The sequence below is a fragment of the Spea bombifrons genome, chromosome 3, assembly GCF_027358695.1.
Source record: "Spea bombifrons isolate aSpeBom1 chromosome 3, aSpeBom1.2.pri, whole genome shotgun sequence".
NCBI classification, from domain to species: Eukaryota; Metazoa; Chordata; class Amphibia; order Anura; family Pelobatidae; genus Spea; species Spea bombifrons.
This window is the reverse complement of record NC_071089.1, coordinates 67,127,485-67,148,128: the sequence shown is the minus strand read 5'-3', so window position 1 is coordinate 67,148,128 and position 20,644 is coordinate 67,127,485. Positions and strand designations below refer to the sequence as shown.

At 37.3% G+C, this 20,644-nt stretch overlaps 1 protein-coding gene and 1 long non-coding RNA gene across 2 annotated transcripts in view; one reads left to right on the top strand and one right to left on the bottom strand.

Moving 5' to 3' along the window:
• Nucleotides 1-8,299: 8,299 nt before the first annotated feature.
• Nucleotides 8,300-8,590, bottom strand: LOC128484596 (uncharacterized). The gene is made up of 2 exons (XR_008351174.1): nt 8,494-8,590; nt 8,300-8,463 (listed from the first exon to the last, which is right to left on the bottom strand). It is a non-coding gene; the product is annotated as an uncharacterized LOC128484596 (long non-coding RNA).
• The window catches only part of BACH2 (BTB domain and CNC homolog 2), a 128,882-nt gene continuing 116,726 nt past the window's right edge, over nt 8,489-20,644 (top strand). The window contains exon 1 of the mRNA XM_053461053.1: nt 8,489-8,811. The gene's annotated coding sequence lies outside the window, so the exon portion shown is untranslated. The remainder of the gene's footprint in view (nt 8,812-20,644) is intronic.

Here is a 20,644-nt window from a genome sequence, read left to right as displayed (position 1 = left end):
TTTATATTATTTGAATAACTAGAAAAAAATGTCTAAATCTAACTAGTTCCAAGACATGTAAATAAAGCATATCTCAGCTTGCACCCTTCTGTCATATTTGTATGTATTACAAGTAATTGTGCCATACTTGTGTGCTCATTCCGAAACCTTCTTCAAGGATCTTCATGGTACATTAAGTCCATTCATCAGAGCAACAATGGAACCCTGGTAGGAAATGAGCGTCTATTCAATAGGATGGGAAAAAAATAAATGCATTAACTTAGATTCAGTAAAGTTTTATTAAAGGCTATATCATAGTTCATGTCATGTAAATTTCTCTGTGTAGACAGATGTAAAAAGAGCACAAATATAGTGCTGTGCCACTTGATTGTAGAATTTCCTTAGAACGTTTTTAAACATACATAATTACAGACATCCAGATTTAATTTATAATGTAGCTCTTTGTAATTGTCATCTACTATTTAACCCCTTCGTAACCAGACGGTTTTCAAAATTTTGTATTAAAATTTCTGTGGTGTTTGTGTTTCGCTGTCTTCTATTTTCTCATTTACTGTACCCACACAAATTATTATTTTTTTCAGGACCACTATTTTGATCATATTATATAATGTTTTATGAAAAAAATTATACAATATGGTGAAAAATTGAACAAAAATCACTTTTTATGATTTTCTTTAAGGCATTGCAGCAACACCCGATGAGCAAAGAATTCAATAATTGATCATTTACTGTATGTTTTTTTATGACATCTCTGGCATTTTGTCTTTGTGTGTAGCATGGGTACTGGGCCTAATCTGGATCCTAGAGCATTTTCAGACTACCAGTACTGGCTCCTAATACATATAATACCACAGAAACATATGTTGACTGTTACTATGGGACAGAATGCCATCTCAGAGCCATAGCTAGTTCCTTTTGCGCCAAAGGCAAAAACAGAAAATTGTGCCCCCTCACTATATTTCTACAGGAAAGTAGATAAATAAATAACAAGGAAATTAATTATGTGATAACTTCAGAGAATTAAAAATAACAGTAAAACAAATTTCTTTAAACCCAGTGATTTATTCACATTTTGTGGAGGCATAAGTAAGTGTTTTGCATAAGCATAAGGACTTTAGGGAAATTGGGAGAGTAAAGTGACCTTTGGCACTCTAGAGGTTGTTTACTATACTATCCATAATGCATGTGCAGGTGTTATAGCATGGCCCTCATCATCAAGTAGCCGGACATAGCTATGACAGTAACTCTCAGGGTGAGCATAAGCACATAGTGAGCCTGACATATGTGTTACAGATAAATCCCATTACTACATATTAAGCCAGTCAATGACAGTGGTACAATATAATTCCCATCATTATTTAGCAAGCACGACACTGACAATGGTACAGCATAACTCCCATCATTAAACAGTGATCCAGACACAAATGGTGGTACAGCATGACTCCCAACATCAATCACTGACTCTCTGTCTCTCTCTATCAATGTCACACTACCTTCTTTGCCAACCGCTTCCACATCTTGTTTTCTTGGTTCATCTGTCTGAAAAGGGTGTAGCCTCAGCGCATACCATCTCCCCTGATTATAGGAATGAGGGAGGCTATCCCCCTTGAATGTTAGCCTTCCCTCGTTCCTTCCTACAGCTCTGTGTCACTTGATTTTTTAAATCTTTTCTTTGTCCATGAAGCCCCAGGTCTATAGTGCGTCCCATCCTCACACAAACAAGTGAACTAAAGTGCTCCAAAGTCATAATGCATAATGCAGACAGATCTGTGGAAAAAGAGAAGAGTTTCTGCACCTCTCTTTTTCAATGAACCCATCTGCATTTTTCTGGCCTCTTGGACTACTTTCGTAAAAGGTGGCGCCATGGTGCGCACCGCAGAGACAGCTTCTCCTCTATTCCTCCGAGCAAGGGTTAGGTTGTCCCTGGGGTGTACACCAAAACTGCTTGCGGAAGCACTCCAGGAGGCCAGAAAAATACATTGCTTCCATGTCATGTCTCCTTTCCAGCAACTCCGCTTCTTCTCTGTCTTCTGGAGGAACAGGGGAGATGCTTTCCATTTGGTGCTGCCGGGGCTTTGCCCTTTTGCGGAAATGCTCCGGGGGGCCTGGTCAACAGAGGAGAAATGGTCAGCAGAGAAGGTAGAGACATTGAGGCTGAGGGAATTTCCAGGAGATTTGGGGCCTCTGTGTGCCAGTGTGGCCAACCCATGATAAGTGGTACCCGAGACGAAACACTCCCCCACCCTGCTCCCTCTTAATTATGCCACTTTTGTATTAGTAGTCATTCATTTTCTGAATGAAATTTCTGTCGCCCTATTAACTCTTTGCATGAGAGAAAGATGCCATATCTTTAAAGTACTAAATTAGTTTCATTTAACACAAGTGCAAAAATTAAGCATTCTTTTTTTGTAGCGGATGGGTTAATAAGAACAACATCTCGTAACACATTTACATAACATTTAACACATTTAGTAACAACAACTAACTAAACTGACTATATCTGAGTGATCTTATTTCCACGTTTAAGACTGTTTCCTGTACATAAAATACCATTCTTTATGAATAGGAAATTCTACAAGCCTTAACATGAAATTCCTGGAGGCACTAGTCTGATATCTCAGGTATCAAATGCCTAGGTGTGATGTCATGTAGTCTAAGAAAAAAATCTATGTCACAAAATGCAAGCATTTAATAAAAGTTTCTCATCTTCAAATGAAGTTAGACATGCTACAATAAAATGCAAGCTTACAGAGAATTACAGAGGATTAAAACAAAAATGTTGATTATGAAGAAAATAAAAAAAAACTATAAAATGTGAATTTCTGCTGTAATACTTATTTTACATAATTGTGTAGTGCACCTGAATAGGTTTTAATGGCTGCATTGAGTATGGTATGGCAGTATCTGTGGAAGGTGTCACTTCCCAGTCAGGATTTAATTAGGGCTGCCACATTCAAAATACAAAAAACTTGTCTTAACACAGTGTATTAATTTTGTTTCAATAAATGTTGTTTTAACTGCAAATCTTGAGACTGCCATTGTTGTTAGTCATGCAGTGTTTTGGGTGACCCCAGCCAAGCACTAGGCTTGGAGGCCCAGCTCTGTCTGTTTAGTGAGTAGACAGACTTCTCTCTGCTAAACAATCGCCTCTTTTTATAAAACAGGTCAGGTTATTCGGTGTGCAACTGACTTGACCCTAGCCATAGAGCTTGTTTGTCCTTGGGTGAATATGGGGATTCTTCAGAGAAACTCACACCTGCATGTGCTGAACAGGCCCTTACTTCCTACTCAGATGAGTCTCAGAAAGAGGGTGTACTTAAGACCTGAAGAGAAGATGGCAGACGAACCTCCCTCACCAAAAAAAAGTTGTCAGGGACAGAACCATGTAAAATCCACAAGAATAACAAAAACCCTCACGTGCATAAAAACGACATATAAAAGACACATACGCTAGCCCACAACTGGCTATACAAAAATTGAACCCATTATCAGCTAGCCACCAATAACATATAGAGAAAAAAGATATGATAAAAATTATGTTTTATTAAATTATATTAACAGCATCAATAGGTCAGTAAAAGGCTCCCCATCCATGAAATATCAAAAAATATATAATGGCATGAAAACCATAACTAGTAAACTGTAAATAAGTAAAAATGCCCTATACCTCCCACATGGTAATCCTATAGTTAATACACCTTTCATATCGCATATGGTACTGCTATACTGAAAGACCCACTGAAATGACAAATTAACCCCTTAATGACACGTACACTTTGGCACAAAGGCTTTTTTAACATTTTCCAGTGTTGCTGTAATTTTCTTCTTTCTCATTTTGTGCACCCACACACATTATATATTCGGGGTTTTTTCAGGACAAGCAGGGCTTTCTTTAGTTTCTTTAATTTCTTTAATTATTAATTATAAAATATGGTGATTTTTTTTAAAAAGGACTTTTTCTCACTTTTATTCGAAAAATCTTTTACTCATCTGCAAAAACTAATGATAAAAACCTGTTTGTACTATTTGTCCTGAGTTTAGAAATACCCAATGTTTGTATGTTTTTTTGCTTTTTTCTGCAAGTTATTGGGCAATAATTACAAGTAGTGTTTTGCTATTTCAAAACCAATTCAATTTACTCCATCAAATCATATTTTTTTTTAAACTAGGCACCCTATGGGCATTTAAGATGTTAATATATTACGGTATTTTTTATTTATTTATTTTACTAATCACATTGTAATTATTGAGCTGGGCTCCATTGATTTGCATGGTTGAATGCAGTACCTGGGTCTGGATAGACCCTCTGTGAACAATGCCATTCACTGATGGCACTTGTGGTTGTTCTTCGGAGCAATCACAAGGCGATCGGGGTAAGGGGGTTGTGTTGCTGAACGCCTCGATATTGAGGCATGTCAGCAACACTGATTATGCTTCCTAAGATCTGTTTTAGCAGGCTGGTCATCAAAGATGGCGGCGGCCATTTTTTGGGGCGGCTTTCATCCCATGATTATTTGAGTCTGCGATGATTTATACACAAAAAATGGCATACCATAGTGACAACATTTTAACACCCTTCTCAAATGTGGCCAGGACACTTGGTCAAACAGCTTTTCAGTGTCCAGACTTAGTAACCTTTTGTACGCTGGCTGACGTTGAGATTCTTGAGACCAGCGTTGAAGCAACCATAGTCTGCACTGTAAGGGATAAAGAATATAAGAATAGTCTACGCTCCTGTAAATGTGGACAAGGAGGTAACCCAATATAGGATGTCATTGTACAGGGCCAAGAGGGTGCCTCGAATGCGGGGAGACATAAATGTATAGAATTCAGCCGAATAACCATCTAAGCCCAGTGCCTTGCCATTTAAAGGCACAGACATTGTCTGAATAAGCTCAATCTCCGCTATAGGTGTATTCAGTTTCCTCGAATATGCATTATATCTGATCAGGGTTGTTTGTGTTTGGCCATTTGAGCTAGTAATTTACTGAATTTGTTCCCAAATTTCTATAAAAAAGTGGTTAGTTTTTAGAATGCAGATACTGTTGTCTTCTCTCATTGGTGGTGTTATCAATATAATTATGATCTGACAGTGAGAGGGCCTGATTTAATTATATGAACTCCAAGGACCACTTTAGCAGTTTGCCAAAACAGAGCATGATTTTCTGGCTGCTCATATATGAGTTCCAAAAAATGATTAAAATTATTCTTGATAAGTACTTTAGAAGGGAATAGCCAATCTGGATTTGAGACAGGGTGTGTGTATGTGTGTGTGTGTGAGAGAGAGAGAGAGAGACAACTCTAAAAGTGCATAATCACCTAGACTTATTATGAATCACCGTTCTGCCCACGTTGGCCAGGAGAAATGGGGATATGAGAGTTGCTGTGTGATCGACTCTAGCTAGATGTGTGTGCTATTTCTGTGTAGGATAAAATATCCTCCAAGGTGTGGTAACTTGTCTTGTCCCCATAAATATTAAGGTGGGCGTTCTTAGAATCCTTCCCTCCCACAGTTCACTAAAGGAAGTGATGAAACAGGATGTGATGTCAAATGAAAGGTATATAATATAATGCCACACATGAACTCCTTCAGTTCTTTTTCCTTTTCCTCCATGGTGGATGTGGTGAGAGTCAGCTCCCGGCAGTGAGCTATTATCGGATCTGGAGGCTTAACATTGGGTGAGATCAAATTGTGTTGAAGGGAATTGTTATGTGTATAGAGAGAAATAAAAGGGGGTTTTTGTCCTGTGGGGTTTGGCTATGCGTGTGTATACGAGATAAATGTGTTTGCTGTGTTGTTATAATAAATACCTTTGAATGTAGACGAACCTTTGTTATATTTTTATATTTGGTTAAACACCACACAAGGGTCTAGCAAGTCTATAGTATGTTTTTCGCATTGTATCCAGGTCAGGATCAAGACACATTACAATCGTCTCCCAATCATATCCCAATACGTTACAGAGGCTGGCAAAGACAATAGACAGTTAAAAAAATAATTCATTCAGATTATTGCATGTCAATGAAAATGCTAAGCAGAATAGCCACTCTCCTTCATATGTGTTGGAAAAGGGCTACAACACACTCCCCGATACAGGTGCCTTTAAGAGTGCAGTTATCCCTGGTGGGTCTCCAGCAACAAAGCTATGTGAGGTTTAGGAGCTCTAAGTTTGTTAAGAACCGTCTTTCTTTTTACAAGCTAGTTAAGTCTATCCACTTTCCAGGACACAAGTCACATATTTTTAGATACGCCAAAGACAATGGGGCGGTCATGAACTTTTAAATACTACAAAGACAATTTGAATTTTTTTTTCCAATAGAAGTAATGTAACCCTATCTGCATCTCAGCCCACCGAGAGGACTCTAACAGAATTCTGTAGCAGACATTGTGGAATGGCCATTGGGTACTTCAAACAACAATACCGGGCTATTACCACAAACGTGTGTGCAACATAGTGTAAAAGATCATTTGACAAAGGAAAAAGGTTTCTCATAACCACTTAATCATTGCATAGGTTCCAGCAAGAAAACAACAAAGTCTAGTGAAGACTCATAGTATCATGCTTGCAAATGGAAAGTGTAGAAAAAAGGACATATCTTCCTTCTCTCTCCTCCCTCCTCCTTCCACTTTTTAAGTTTTAAGATGATTCAGAGCATCTGTAGGATTTTCATAAAGGTGAGTATCCCCCTTATATGTCAGAGGTAAATTGTTGGATTATTTTTGCTTGCGAATGCATGTCATTGGCGTCTCTTTTCCAGCTCAGTTCCTGTGTAATATGATGGTTCTATACAAAATAAATAATAATAATAAAAAGTTAGAAGCAACTTGTCTTACTGCCATATCTATAGAGTCTTTCAATGGGAATATATGTGTCACTTGATATAATGATGTCTTCTAGTCACTAAGAGCATATAGGTAATAAAGGATTTGTCATGGTGCACACGGGAAACATCCCACTCCCATTATTGAACTGATGGTCCCTCCAGCATTCTGGATTGACGTATTCTCCTAATATCTTGAACACATTATTCTTGCAGCTGATATTGTTTCATATATGCACCGGATCCTCCACAGGTCTCCAGTGGGTCCCTAACACACACTAACAGGAAAACGGAATGTAGAGTGAAATCCAAACAGTCCAGTGAAAGTAGAATCTAATGCTTTATTTTCAAATGCAGACACACAGCAGAATAACAAATAGCTTTATACGTTTCGTGCACTACATAGGCTTCATGGGTCCCTAACATACTTCCGATAAGGCCCTTCTACAATGATATTGGCGCAAGTTCATGGTGGTTTAAACCATTCTAAGGCAATCTCACAGTGTAGTGGGGCTATAGCATGCTTATAGTTGATCCCACACTGGTCTACAGCAAGTATCTGGTGGTGTAACAGTAAACATTTGGCAGATCTGTGGTAGGTGTACAGTTATGTCGAGATGGATCCGCGACTAGTCTGTGGTGGACCCAGAAAGAGAGCCCCAATAGGACCAGTTCAAGTTTTTTAAAGTCTTAAGGGAAATTGATAATCGTTTGACAGCAAACCCAGGGGGAATCTAAAACATCTATAGTTGATCCTATATACGTATAAGATTTACTTGTTGGTGTAATGGTCTTGTTTCCCAATACCTGACCATATGGTGTATGCTCTTTAATGCATATGGTAGCTGCATGGTCCCTTTTAGGAGGCAGCTGACATCTTCTGACCCTTTGGTACACATACTTATGCCTACACTCTTGCACTAACACATACTTACGCACATACATACTCATGCTACAAACTTATGCTAACACACACCGTGGTGTATTTACACTAAGCCAGACCCCAGGTAGAGCCCCCAGCCACCCCCTCTGCAGTCGACATCCTGTATATGTTAAAATGGGTTGCATGGCTTTCAAACATGGCATGACGGTGTATGACATCATTTTGATGCAGTCTGTGAGGAAAACAACCTTCAAGTTGCCACAAGCTCCCTACATTTGTTATGGAGATGCTAAAAAACACTCCAATTATTTTAACATTAATGCATTAATTAGCAAGACGGCACAAGAATATTTTGCAACCCACCTAAGTTTCGGTAAAGGCACGAATCGATTGTTACTACTCTAAAATAATAAACAATGTAGTCTCTGTGTTCGGAGTAACAATACAATAACAGTGTGTCAAACGCTAGTCCACAGTCCAGCAGTAGAGGTCAGTAATGAGACTTACAACTACGTGAGAAAGGAGGCAGAAGAAGAGGTTGTCGGAGGCGGTCCATTAAGAGAGCAACAAACACATAGCACTCTTACACGCTGCTTTGAGATGGGGATGAAGAAGGGGCAGTCACTCTCGCTTAAAATACACAAATGCTCTTGGGAAGCGCTATATTTGGACTTCTGAGCAATCCAAATGTTCTAGGTTGTGCCAAGGAATTGAGATTGTCAGTGACTGCCTTGTCATTGCCGCCTTCCCAGTGACATCTACACACACACACACACACACACACACACACACACACACACACACACACACACACATCAACCACAAATACGACACAAGCAGCAGCAGCAGCTACGTTTCTCCTTGCAAAGCCTTCCTCTTTACAAGCCCCACGTAAAAGGGGTGGGGGTGGATCCTGATTGAGAAGCTAGCCTTGGCTCCCGAGAACAACAACAACAAGCAAGGCAGCTCCAGAAGCAGCTACGGTAAATGGCCATGTGATGTGTCCCTTTAGGGTGATCTTGTAAAACAAAACAAAAAAAAAAGCAAACAAGACGAAATGCAGCGTGGTCAACACGGAGAAAGAAGGAACTGAAAGTGCAAAGTAGGTGAGTGCTTTGGCTTGTGGATGAGATTGAGTTTATCTGTATTGCTGTGGTTTTTGTGGGGTTTGTGGACTTTTTAAGACTGAAAGTCCTGGGGAAAATGAAAATAAAAAATCCTGCACGGATTAAGGCAGTCTGCAACTGCGGACTGGTCCCCAGTACCTGCTCACATTATGGAGTGTTGGTATAGATTGCTGTGCGGAAAGCAATTAGCAATAGCGCTCAGCCTGTAATAGCGCTGGGACAGCGCTTAGTGCACAATGAAGCTGCTGCACCGCATAAAGATAGCAACGCATGGCGTGACCTGGCCGTCCCTGCATGGACTTGGTGCATTGATGGGGCAGCTCCTAGCGAAGCCAACGGCTGGTGATGAAGCGATCTAGTGAGCAGAAAGACATGAATGTGCCTGGTGTGCGCCCTGTGTGGGGAGCCTTGTTGTCATACACACAGGAGGAGTACTAATGCGACCAGCATGGTTCTTGATTTGTGCTTGGAGAAAGCAGCAGCTGTCACCATTGGATCTCTTTATAGTGTAGTTTTTATTTTGTATTTAACCCCTGAGTGGCTAACTGCTGAAGTGCTTTGTCAGACAAGTGCACACGGGGTTCCCTTTACCTTCCATTCACTTGCCTTGTCATATTCTGGTAAACCAGGCATCTGATCAGCTGGTAGCGCTCAGGACATAGTCATTCTACTTATTATGCAACGTAACCCTGGGGATATCTGGACAGTGGAACACTGGCATGACACGTGGAATGTGTAGATGTTTACTAGCGTGAGACCTGGTCTGGAGAGGTGTCACATTAGCATGGGGCTGGCCATATGTTAAGAGTTGAGCGCATTATGAGATATGGCCACCTTATGGTCTGATAGGGGTTGCGGTGACATGACAGATCTACTAGTCCTTGGTGTAGCAGAGAGTGCTGACGCACGTCTGAGTCTGTGTGAGTGGTTAGCACTTCTCTGTAAGCACAGGTCACCTGGCCTTGAGGAAAGTCATGATCTCATATGGCTACTGACTGCCCAGGTAGTCAGCTGGGACTGTTCCTAATGGGGACAATGATCCTATTGCCACTGGCAGGCCAGGTTATATATGCTTATATATATACAGCTTCTATTTATTTCATGGTTTAGTGATAGAAGAGCTCCACCTGTATCATGGAAACAATATTTACTAAGTGGTCTTAGTAAATAGATAATTCATTTCTTTTTAAGTCAACCTTTCTCCTGTAAAATGAATGTTAGTCTTTGACTTGTGTTCATAGTTTTGAGATTTAGGTGTCGTTTGTGTGCTGTTTTTTTTTAAATTCAGATTATTTCCATGTGCTCTGCAGAATATTGCAAGACTATTTACAGGACAGAATGTGTTTTAAAACTACACCAGTGAACAGCAACCATGTTCAGGCACCTTCTAAGTCATTTCTTTATTAATCCAGAGAATAAAATTAATAATAAAATAATACTAGGAAAAAAAATTGTTTTTTTATTATACAGTCCTTATTATCATAGTTTTTCACAAAAAGTTATTTTGTAACGCACAACCATATTGATTTTGTATCAAATTTTTATACCATCAAATGTAGAAATTACTGTTTTGGTTTATAATATTGTTTACAATACTTACACAATGGCGTCACCTTGTAGAATAACTAATTCAAGTGTTAACGGCTGCTTACTTTATTTCACAGATTTGTTCACAGACACCATAATATTGCAAATGCATGCATTAAACCCACAGGTTACATATATCTTCTTAAGATAACTCGCTGGGTCTTATCTTGTATATTTTTATGTATCGTGCTCATCTGGTTGGCAAATTCACACAAAGGAGTTCTTGCTGTCTTCAACATGTCATCTCAGCAAAATGTGTTTTCTTAGTTCTAACCAAAGTGGCTCAAATCATTTTCTCAGTAGATTTCATCTGTTGAATTTATTTAACTGAAAAGGGGTAATGACTTTTAGTTATAAAAAAGAAACAATAAACCCATCTGCCTGGCAGGGATTATTGGATGTGTAATAACGTCTTACACTTTGTGCTTTGTGTTAACCTTTTTATATGGGGAGTGTGATATAATTTCTGCAGTTCTTATGCTAGATTATTCTCCTTTTTGGAAACATTTTGTATCCTCTTTTTTACCGAAATAAGAATTTTCCTTTACGTAAACATTTATATATGTTATGAAATATTTTTACATTAGGTAATAAAAATGTAGCTACTTTGTAACCCAACATAATGCATATAGTAATGTTTTCCTGTGTCGAGTAAAATAATGTTTTTTTTATACTAATACTAATTTCTCCTTGAAGAGAACCACAATCCTACATAACCCTTCTTCCACCTCCCCCTCTTGCTCCTTCTGTTTCTAACAATGCATTAAGCAGCAAGACCCTCTGGCAGCAAAAAGACCACGCTCAGAATATCTGTCAAGCGTCTTTGTCACTTATTGTGCGCAGGAATGTACTTTAATATTGCCTGGCTTGGCATTTTTCTTTAATATTTTGGTAAACATTTCTTGTTTTTCATAAGCTTGTTGCCTTAGATTTTGTTACTATGCAAAATGTTTTTCTGGATGCAAATAATAGTGTATATCCTATTTATCTAATAATATTTCTATTATGTAAAAAAAAACAAAAAAAAACTGTGTGATTCTACGCTGTCCAAAACTAGAGCTGGTTTAAAATTTTGTATGTATATATATATATATATATATATATATATATATATATATATATAATGTGTATGTGTGTGTGTGATATAATACAGTCTTGTTTATATAGCTGAAGTGTAGCAGTGTTTAAGACGCAGGATTTATTCAGTGTGTATTTTTTTGATTATATGGTTTAATGAAAAAATATAGATTAATGGCTTTTTGATCATACTCAGAAGAGTGCTTCTTTCAGAGGATTTCTGAATTAAGTACTACAGCTACCATTTAAAAACTTGAGCTTGAACTTCCTCTATTGTTTGATGCTTATTTTTACATGCATTGTAGTTGCTAACATTGTGTACATTGCTTTTTATAACACATTTGTTTCATTTTAGTAGCTAATATGTAAGCCCTGATGATGTGTATATTTTTTGTACATTTTTTTGTCCTGCTGTGTTATGACTGAGACAAAAATGTTGCTGTGTAATGCAACGTTTCATGCGTTGGTTTGTAAAAGTAATGTTAGTGGCTAAATTGGTGTGGTTTAATTAAGTAATGATTGCTTTTGAATGTTGCTGAAAAATAATCTACACCTAAATATATTATATTTACTACTCAACTGTTTCAGTTAACATATTGGTTAAGTTCTATCAGTTTTGACTGTATTTAATGCGTAATTTAAGTTTGGGTATTCTTTTTGGAATTGAAATAAACTACAACTGAGTATAATTAAATAATAATAATTATTATTATTATTTATTGTTTTATATAGCGCCATCAAATTCCGTAGCGCTGTACAATGGGTAAATTACCAAGCATAAAATGATATCAGGTACAAGCACTACCCCAGTCTCTTTGTCTCTCTGGAGTGAATTTGTATTATTAATGTCTGTGGTCAGCAAGTGATGTCAGCTTTGTGTTCATAGCATTTTTGTGTTTTGTGTCCACATTATACAAAAAAAAATGTATGAATAAAAATAGTTATGCATTACTATTAATATTGTATTGTTCTCCACAATTAGATGTTTTTCTTCTGTTCCTCTTAACCTTTTTAAAGTGGATTATATGCTGCAAAAGCTTAACATTTACAGCACTAAATTCTTAATTTAAGCTCCACTGAACTCTTTGTATTATTTTGATTTAGTTTATTTTAGTTTATTTGTAAAAAGAGAGTAACACATTTCAACATGTTCTTACAACACATTTCCTATTCTGTAGTACTATGATACGCAGTGTGAGTTTAAATAAATAATAATATAGTAGGCACTTCATGAATTGTGCTTTGAAAAAGTAACTCAAAGATTCCCCAAAAAGTGGGTTTTGGAAATAAGTGTATGGTTTGATGTGAATTGTTTGGAATGTAAGTTTTTTTTTTTTTGTACTGCATGCTGATGCTTATATTTTATGCTTATATTTTGGTGAGCATAGCCTTGTGTGATAGCATCAAGGAAAAATTGAAAAAATTAGTTTTAGCTCTCTTTTGTACAGAAATGTTGGAAATTAATTAGCGTGTTGAATGTTCATTAAAGATGAATACCATCTTAAATTAGGATTACGTTTTTTGTGGTTATATCATGTTACACTTAAGTGATCCATGCTCAACTTGTCTCTACTGGGAAGAATCAGGGTATCAAAATTCCAAACGAAGAAGTGTTGAGAATTATAATATCTCTCAAGCTATTATTCTCCACCTCCAGGAGAATTTTACCTCTGAATCCTCTACCCATTACAAGATTTCTGGTTGACTTTTGTGAGCTTTGAGAGTTGTAGATAAAAGGAAATGGGGGTTCTTAAATTTAGCATGGGGTTTTTTAATGGGATTGATAAACCAGTCGGGCTATACGTCTCTATGTGGTTGCATACCCATTTTGGGTAAAATCAAGCTTTTGATGACAAGAATCAGAGTCAAGCAAAACACTCTTTATAGGCCTGATTTAAGTACAGGTTGCTTTGGTTTACATGAGCTTATAGGTGTTACATTTTCCTTGAAGGTAATATCTTTGGTCAAGGAGGTCTAGGAATAATATATCTTTGCTTGTCTTTCATGTCCTCTAACCCTTTTCTCTCTCAGTTCTCCGTCGCTTTATTTTATTTTACTTTCAGGGGCTTTCAGTTTCATAACCTCATAGTAATAAAAAAGAGGAAGTTCTATGCTGCGTGTCTGTGTAGTTTTGTGGTTTAAAAATGTTCCCCAGAGCAACATTTTGATTGATCCAACTGCCTTAAATGACCTAGAACACAGGAATGTGTAGTGTTTTGTTATGAAAGGTTCTAATTCTTTGTGTGTTGCTGTTATGGCTTAGGGCCAGATTTCAAAGGCGCTCTGGTGTGCCCCTTGCATAATAATTTTTACACATCCATTCATGGACACAGCCTTTCCCAGGACTAACATTTAAAACAGTATCCAGCAATAATAATAAAAAAAAAAATAAAAAAAACGCCAAGAATTTAAGTAGATACCACGGATCGCAAAACAGTTTACATAATTGAGTACTGTCTCTGTTAACAAACGCATTTGCTTAATACAAAATGTGCTTGTGTTTATCCTTTTTGTGTAAGCGAGTTGGCTGAGCTTGTTTATAAAACACACTGTTTGTGAATCAGGTTCACTTTCAGTCGCAGGGTAACGGTTCTCTGCGTGCTTGGTAGCCAAGGGGTTAACGTTGACTTGGAAAACAGGAACTGTACGTGTGGAGGTGTTGTGAGTGCGTCTGATTTACATACACCCATCTTTTATTTATGAGGTAGGTGTGTGTAGTGATTTGTGTGTATGAGAACAATACAGCTTGTCAGCAGTTTCCTACAGGCAGCTGTTGCTGCTGACTCACATGTCTGGTTCAGCCCTGAGCTGCCCTCTTTAAATCATCCGCAGCCTGAATGAAAGAATGTGCAACTGTCAAGTTATCTGATACGTGCTCAACTGACTTAGGTGCCCCTTTTAACAGGGGGGGGGGAAAGCCTGTTGCCAGTACAGTTTTTGAAGGCCACTTTTTGTGTACATAGCACGCTGCAGACATCCTCCCCAGACTTTTACCTTGATTGCACTTGGCTTATTCCGTGTTTTTGAACAAGGAACAATTGCATCATTTCACAGTGACAAAGAATTCATTGTTCTCTATTTCTGTTGCATGCTTGAAGATATTTTTCTGGGATTTTCTCCATAACCCTTCCCCTTCCAGCGTTGTAAATAAGACTCCCACGTAACAAAATTTGAAGAATTCTGCTTGGGATTTGTTTACCCCTGGTTAACTTCCTGGGGCTTGTTTTGACTCTCAACATGTTTTGGTTCTTGAACATGTGCTGCCGTGTTTTAGCAATCTTATTTAGAGCTCTGTTTTATGTTCTAGCAACATTACTTAAATGAGTTTTGTAACCCTAATTTTAGTGTAGTGGAACACTAGACATATTTGTCAGATGGCTTATTACGGTATGTCTAAAGCTAGCAGCTTCTCAAAAAAATTATTGTATTATTGTATCCTCCTGTCCAGAATGTTGATGTTTATGTTTTGGAGCTGTTTTTTTTTTATTGTGGATGGTTTTCTCTTATGGCCCATGGCAAGTAAGTGTTTATTTGGAGGAGAGCCTTGGGAAGCATGGAAGCAGGAAAAGACTGTCCTTAGCTGCTGAAGTTCATGGTGTTTTTCAGGAAACCAGGGTGAATGACCTGGAAAGAATCTGTACAGTCATGCAGAAGTAGCTTGTCCAGCTGCGATTGCTTACTGCAGTGTTTGTATACAATAGGATAACAAGAGTAGTATCCTAATGTTAATGCCGTCAGCCTTAACTCTATCCCTTGCCTTTGCAAGTGACAGCATTGTCTCTCATCAAAATCATGACCTATATGCGACTTTCTATGAAAAAGAACTAGGGGTTGCCTTCCCTTGCTGTCTAGTTTCTTGGGAGATTGAGTCTTTTGTTTTCTGCATGTGTCCTTCTGGTGGAAGGAGAGAAAAAAAACCTGAATATGATTATTTCAGACTCCATTTTCCTCTTCACAGGAATGTATTTGCATATTAATGTACAGACAGACATTAGAAGGTCTGTTGAATGGAATGGTTTCAGATAGGGAAATATCTGCTAAACATGGAAAATCATTGTATGATAGGGTTTCTTATAAATGTTGAGTGCTCCAAACAATAGACAGTAGGTGAAGGGCTATAGAATCGATACCAATCTGTGCAAGCAAATCCATAGCCCTATTTGTATTGTAAATGCCTGTATGTCAGTAGGTACAGTAGGTTCTATATGTGACACTTTGATATATTTATATATTTAACCACAGTTGGAGCCCATTTTGCTCTGTTGGAGGAAGGACAATTTTTGTAGGTTTTCTATAGTTACAGCTAGGTGACAATCTTCTAAACATTTCACACATTCCACATAGATAGTATCTCCAGGACAAGACAAAACCAAAGAATAAAAGCAACAATAACAAAGTAATGTCCCCACCTCTCAAAGTAAATGTGTCTAGTAGGTGTAGTTGTACATACATGTAGACGGAACATGCCACCCATGTAGATGATTGTACACAATATAAAGCAGCGATCAGATCATAGCATTCTCTTTTCCCTAAAGGGAACTTTCTCTTTTTAAGTTTACAGAAGTCTCATGTGTATGGATAAGCATTACACTACAGAAAAGGAATTTCTGCCATAGCTGAAATAGGACACCCAAAAGTGCTACCACTTACATTGTACATGGTAGGCACTCTGGCCCATGTACGTGGTTTCCACTGAAAGGATTAAGGGTCTGTTTCCATACACAAACAAAATATGTATTTTACTATTACGATTGTAGCCCCATATTTCGACAAATTACTTGTAGTCAGTTTTTTAATTAAAAACAAGCTTGCAATGTGTAACACGTGCCGAAGATGGGGATTCTTGGTTTCCGCCAATACAAGTGACTCATTGGTATCAGTAGGGCTGTTACTTCTAATAATAATTCATGTGGTTTTTGTTGCAAATCTTAGTAAAAGGTTGGAAAATATTGCTCTTTAATATACCTAGCAATTTTCAGGGTACAGGCAGTTGATTAGAATGCTATCTTTGAGTTATTTATTTTCATCTTTTTTGTAATTTTATGCCCGAACTGTGATTCCTGCCTCCTATTTATTGCCCATGATGTTTTCGGTCAATAATTTCTTGAAATGTTCTACGATCTTACATCGTTTTCTATCCATTCTGATTTCCATGGCAACATGAATACAGTTATACATATGCCACTTGCTAGGTATGTGTAGATAAACATATATGTAATAAATGCATTTGACAGCGAAATAACATTTATAGGAAAAACAGACTAACAAAAGACGATTCCAGTATGGGGACAGCAATGAATAAGCAGCTTTTGTCTCATGATAATTATGTGTTCCTGGCAAAAATGATGTCAAAATGTAACATGATTACAGAATTATTTCAAGGAACAGCATCCAACAGTGCTAAGAATTATATATTTTTAAGGTATTTTTCAAAGTAGGAGTGGATTAGTTGAATGATAACTGATCAAGCATAATAGGAAACCTTTTTTGATTCCAGTGTCACTTCTTGTAAGATCTTACATGTAATTTGTATGTCTTTATCCAACATTTAAGTTGGAAGTTCTGTGGGGGAAATGACTCACTGGGGATTAAATACAAAAAGCGATTTTGGTGAAAAGTGTTATCACCGTAACAACCAATGAAATTTTCCTACAAAATTGTTCATTCCACTGATTGATACGATGACAAGATGACTCAAGCATTGCACCAGAATTACCTTATATGCATAACCTCTAGGGTATTGACAAATTATTTGTACGGATTTGAGCACAATTATGAGCCCTATAAAACCGCAAACATTGGTACTATTTGTTATTAGTATTGTTATTACAACTAAGAACCACTTTCATCTGAAAAGGGAAAAATGTGGCATACCACATACGTCTTTATAGCTAAACTTCTCCCCCACCTGATTCCACTGAATGTAACAGAGTAGGTGTTGTGGTTGGGAGAAGAACCAGTCGAGTGGGTGCTCCAATAGTTTCAGTATGCATATTGATAAAACTGCTAACCATTTTGACATCTGACGGGGTCTATATAAAGCAACACTTACTTGTATGACCCCTTCTTACTATGGTGGTTATGTATCTAAATTGATACATTTCAAATGGTGGTCTAACCATAACAACCAATGTGTTCCTGAAGTTTGGACAATTTCATTGGTTGCTATGGTTATAAGAGCTGTATTTAACCCCAGTATCATGTAAATGTATTCCTTAGTGGCTAACCACTATATAGAATACAAAAGCGTTGTAATTATTTACAAACTCATACAATATTTCTAAAATTTGGATTACATTATATACTTTTGACTGTGTCTTTTTTGTCTCAGTGTTGCTCAACTATTTTTATCTGAGTTCTGAAGTATTGATACAACAATGAGCAATTTAACAACAAGGGAGGGGAATGATATAATACATTGGGAAAGAATAATGGCACAGAGCCTTAGAAGACAAGGTTAAAATGACTGGTCCCTTTCCAGGCAAATAAAGTGGGTTTCTAATAAATAAAGTGCATATTTTAAAGCTCGGTGTTTCTTCAGTTTTCCTTTTTGTCTCTACCTGAGCGTCAAGGTGGTGGCTTCATCTTTTAGACTCCAAAATATAAGTGAACCAATATCTTGATTTAATTTAAGGGTTCATTCAGGTGGGCTCAGTAGGTGTTGTGCAACTTGCATGTAAAAGACATACTAGAGTTGGAAACCCATCTCTGTATGTATATGTCCCTTCCTCATTACAAACGTAGGCTTCAGTCAATAATGCATTCTATTGGCTGCCATGGCAATATATTGTAGAAGGTGACTACTGCAACACACAAGGTAGTGTAATTCAATCATTGATACTTCGTTTAGCAGGAGTCTGCATCTGGACCTTGTACACAAACACTATGCTTCCTCCACACCATAAAAGTTTAACATTAAATATTTAATGGCCAGTAAGGGATAAGGGCTACTACTGACATGGGATAATGCATAGACCTTTGTGGAAGGAAACTTTCAGCGTGACTCTTCCGTCTAGTGGCACTTTAGACAGCTGTCTAATATGCTTCCTGGGAACTCTTGTCCTATATGTAGATATTTTCTGACAGTCGCCTCCTCCTTTCTTGTCCATGCACTAGATAACGATCCATTGATTCTGGGTTGTTGTTTTTTTACAACAATTATATTATTCTGATATTCTTTTACTGTTTTCCTCATGGAAAATACCCAACCTTTGTTTCAGATTAAACTTTGTTCATCAAAGATAAAAAAAAAAATGTCTGTGGAAAAATCTTCAGATGGAAATTATTCTCTCTGCCAGAGTCACTTCTGCTTGTTAATATGTCACAAACCATAATAAGCAGTTGCGTGTTCCAGGTGCATTAAGCACGGCAACATATCTTGGCTGACTGGGGAGTAGATGCAAATTCAGAAGTATCAAAAAAATAATAATTAACAAATTCAGTCTCTGGAACACAAATCTTCAATGTCTATTTGTAAAGCAGTCTAGAGCAAGTAGCTAGAAATAATAGACAGTCTCTTGCTCCGTGCTCCATTTACAAAGTGTTGAAGCCTATACAGTCTTCCAACATTCGGAATCAGATTTTCCATAAAACTCTTCAATTTGACATTGGTTGTATTCTGGATTATACGGGGAGTTCAAATATGTGGAAAACATTTGCAAATAATAGTCCATAGAAAAAAACAAAATAATAATAATTGTGCTTTATAATTAATGTATTCAAGTATTACACATAAAAGTGTTCTTCCTTAGTATGAGTCAGTACATCTGAAAGTGTGTAAACCGCAAGCGTACACACTTAATGTAATGTTTGTTTTTGAGCGATGTTAAGGATGTCTGTAGGTGGTTGGGTGCTGTAGTTGTTTTTAACCACTTTTAAGGAACCTGCTCTGAAAGCACAATATTCAGATAAGACTATATATACCGGTATACGCAATATAAAAATATAATTAGAATGGCATAACTGGACTTTTTTTACTTGTTGTGCCTACTATCTGTCTAATTGTGGTATTGGAAACTCTGAGCGACGTCAGAATGTCAAGAGTTTTTGGGGGTATTTTTTGTGTTACAGTATAGCTTAATTCCCAAATGAATATAATTACCCTTCCTTCCCCTGGTTTATGCATTGTTAATTTTTGTTTACTGAAGTAGCATTTCCTTGCTTTGTTTTAGGGTATGACCGTTAATATTTCTGGCAGCTGTATGTTTTCTATATGTGTTTTAGCTTGGCTATTATAGCCTAGTTGCCTAAACAGACATAGTCCCAATACTGGTGGACCCTCTGACCAATGAAAGTATACGAGGAGCAAGATTCATTTGGATATCAAGGACTTCACTGAGTATGATATAGCTTTTTTTTACAGTAGGCAATATGTCACCAAATATCACTTGACTTCCTACATTGGAGATCTACAAGATTGAAACAGACCCCACTGCCTCATTACACTATTGAATATAACACTATGGTTAACCTTAAAGAAACATATGTATGTATCTATGTGACATTCCTTTTAAATAAAATATTGGTTGGAAGAGGTGATGAGTGATCATTTTCAGGAGAGTAATAACAAGTCAATACAATTGCAGAAATCATATTTCCTCAGGGGCCAAGTAACCAATGGTTCCCATTGTTTTAAATTAAATTGGCCATAAAGTGTCAGGGTCGATTTTAGTCCTAAGTACATCCTTTCCATTCTTTTAGGTTGTTTCTAAATACCAGATAAACTATTCTACTTAAATAAACATGGATACCTTTTGGTTTTCCAACACAAAAGGATTATAGTCGAGTAAACTTTTGGGGCCTCATAGGTGCCTCTATTTTATATTTTTTCTTTCAAATGCATGGTATACATCAGCTTTAATGGGGCATTGAGAGACAAGTCGAGTCCTTTATTTTCTACAAATGGTCTAAACAGTGATACTGAGGGTACCTGTTTTCCATGTTCTGAAAACAGTTACGATGTCTTCATATTAAATGGTGGTTCTATAAAACAATAAAATGTATCTATTGCTAATGCCTTAAATGTATAATGCATTTTATTTTTGTAAATTAAATCAAGCAAATCACTGAATCTCTTAAAACTGCACATTTTCATGACTTCACATTTGTTCGGGCATTATTACTGTCAGAGAAAACCCTATTGCTGTAA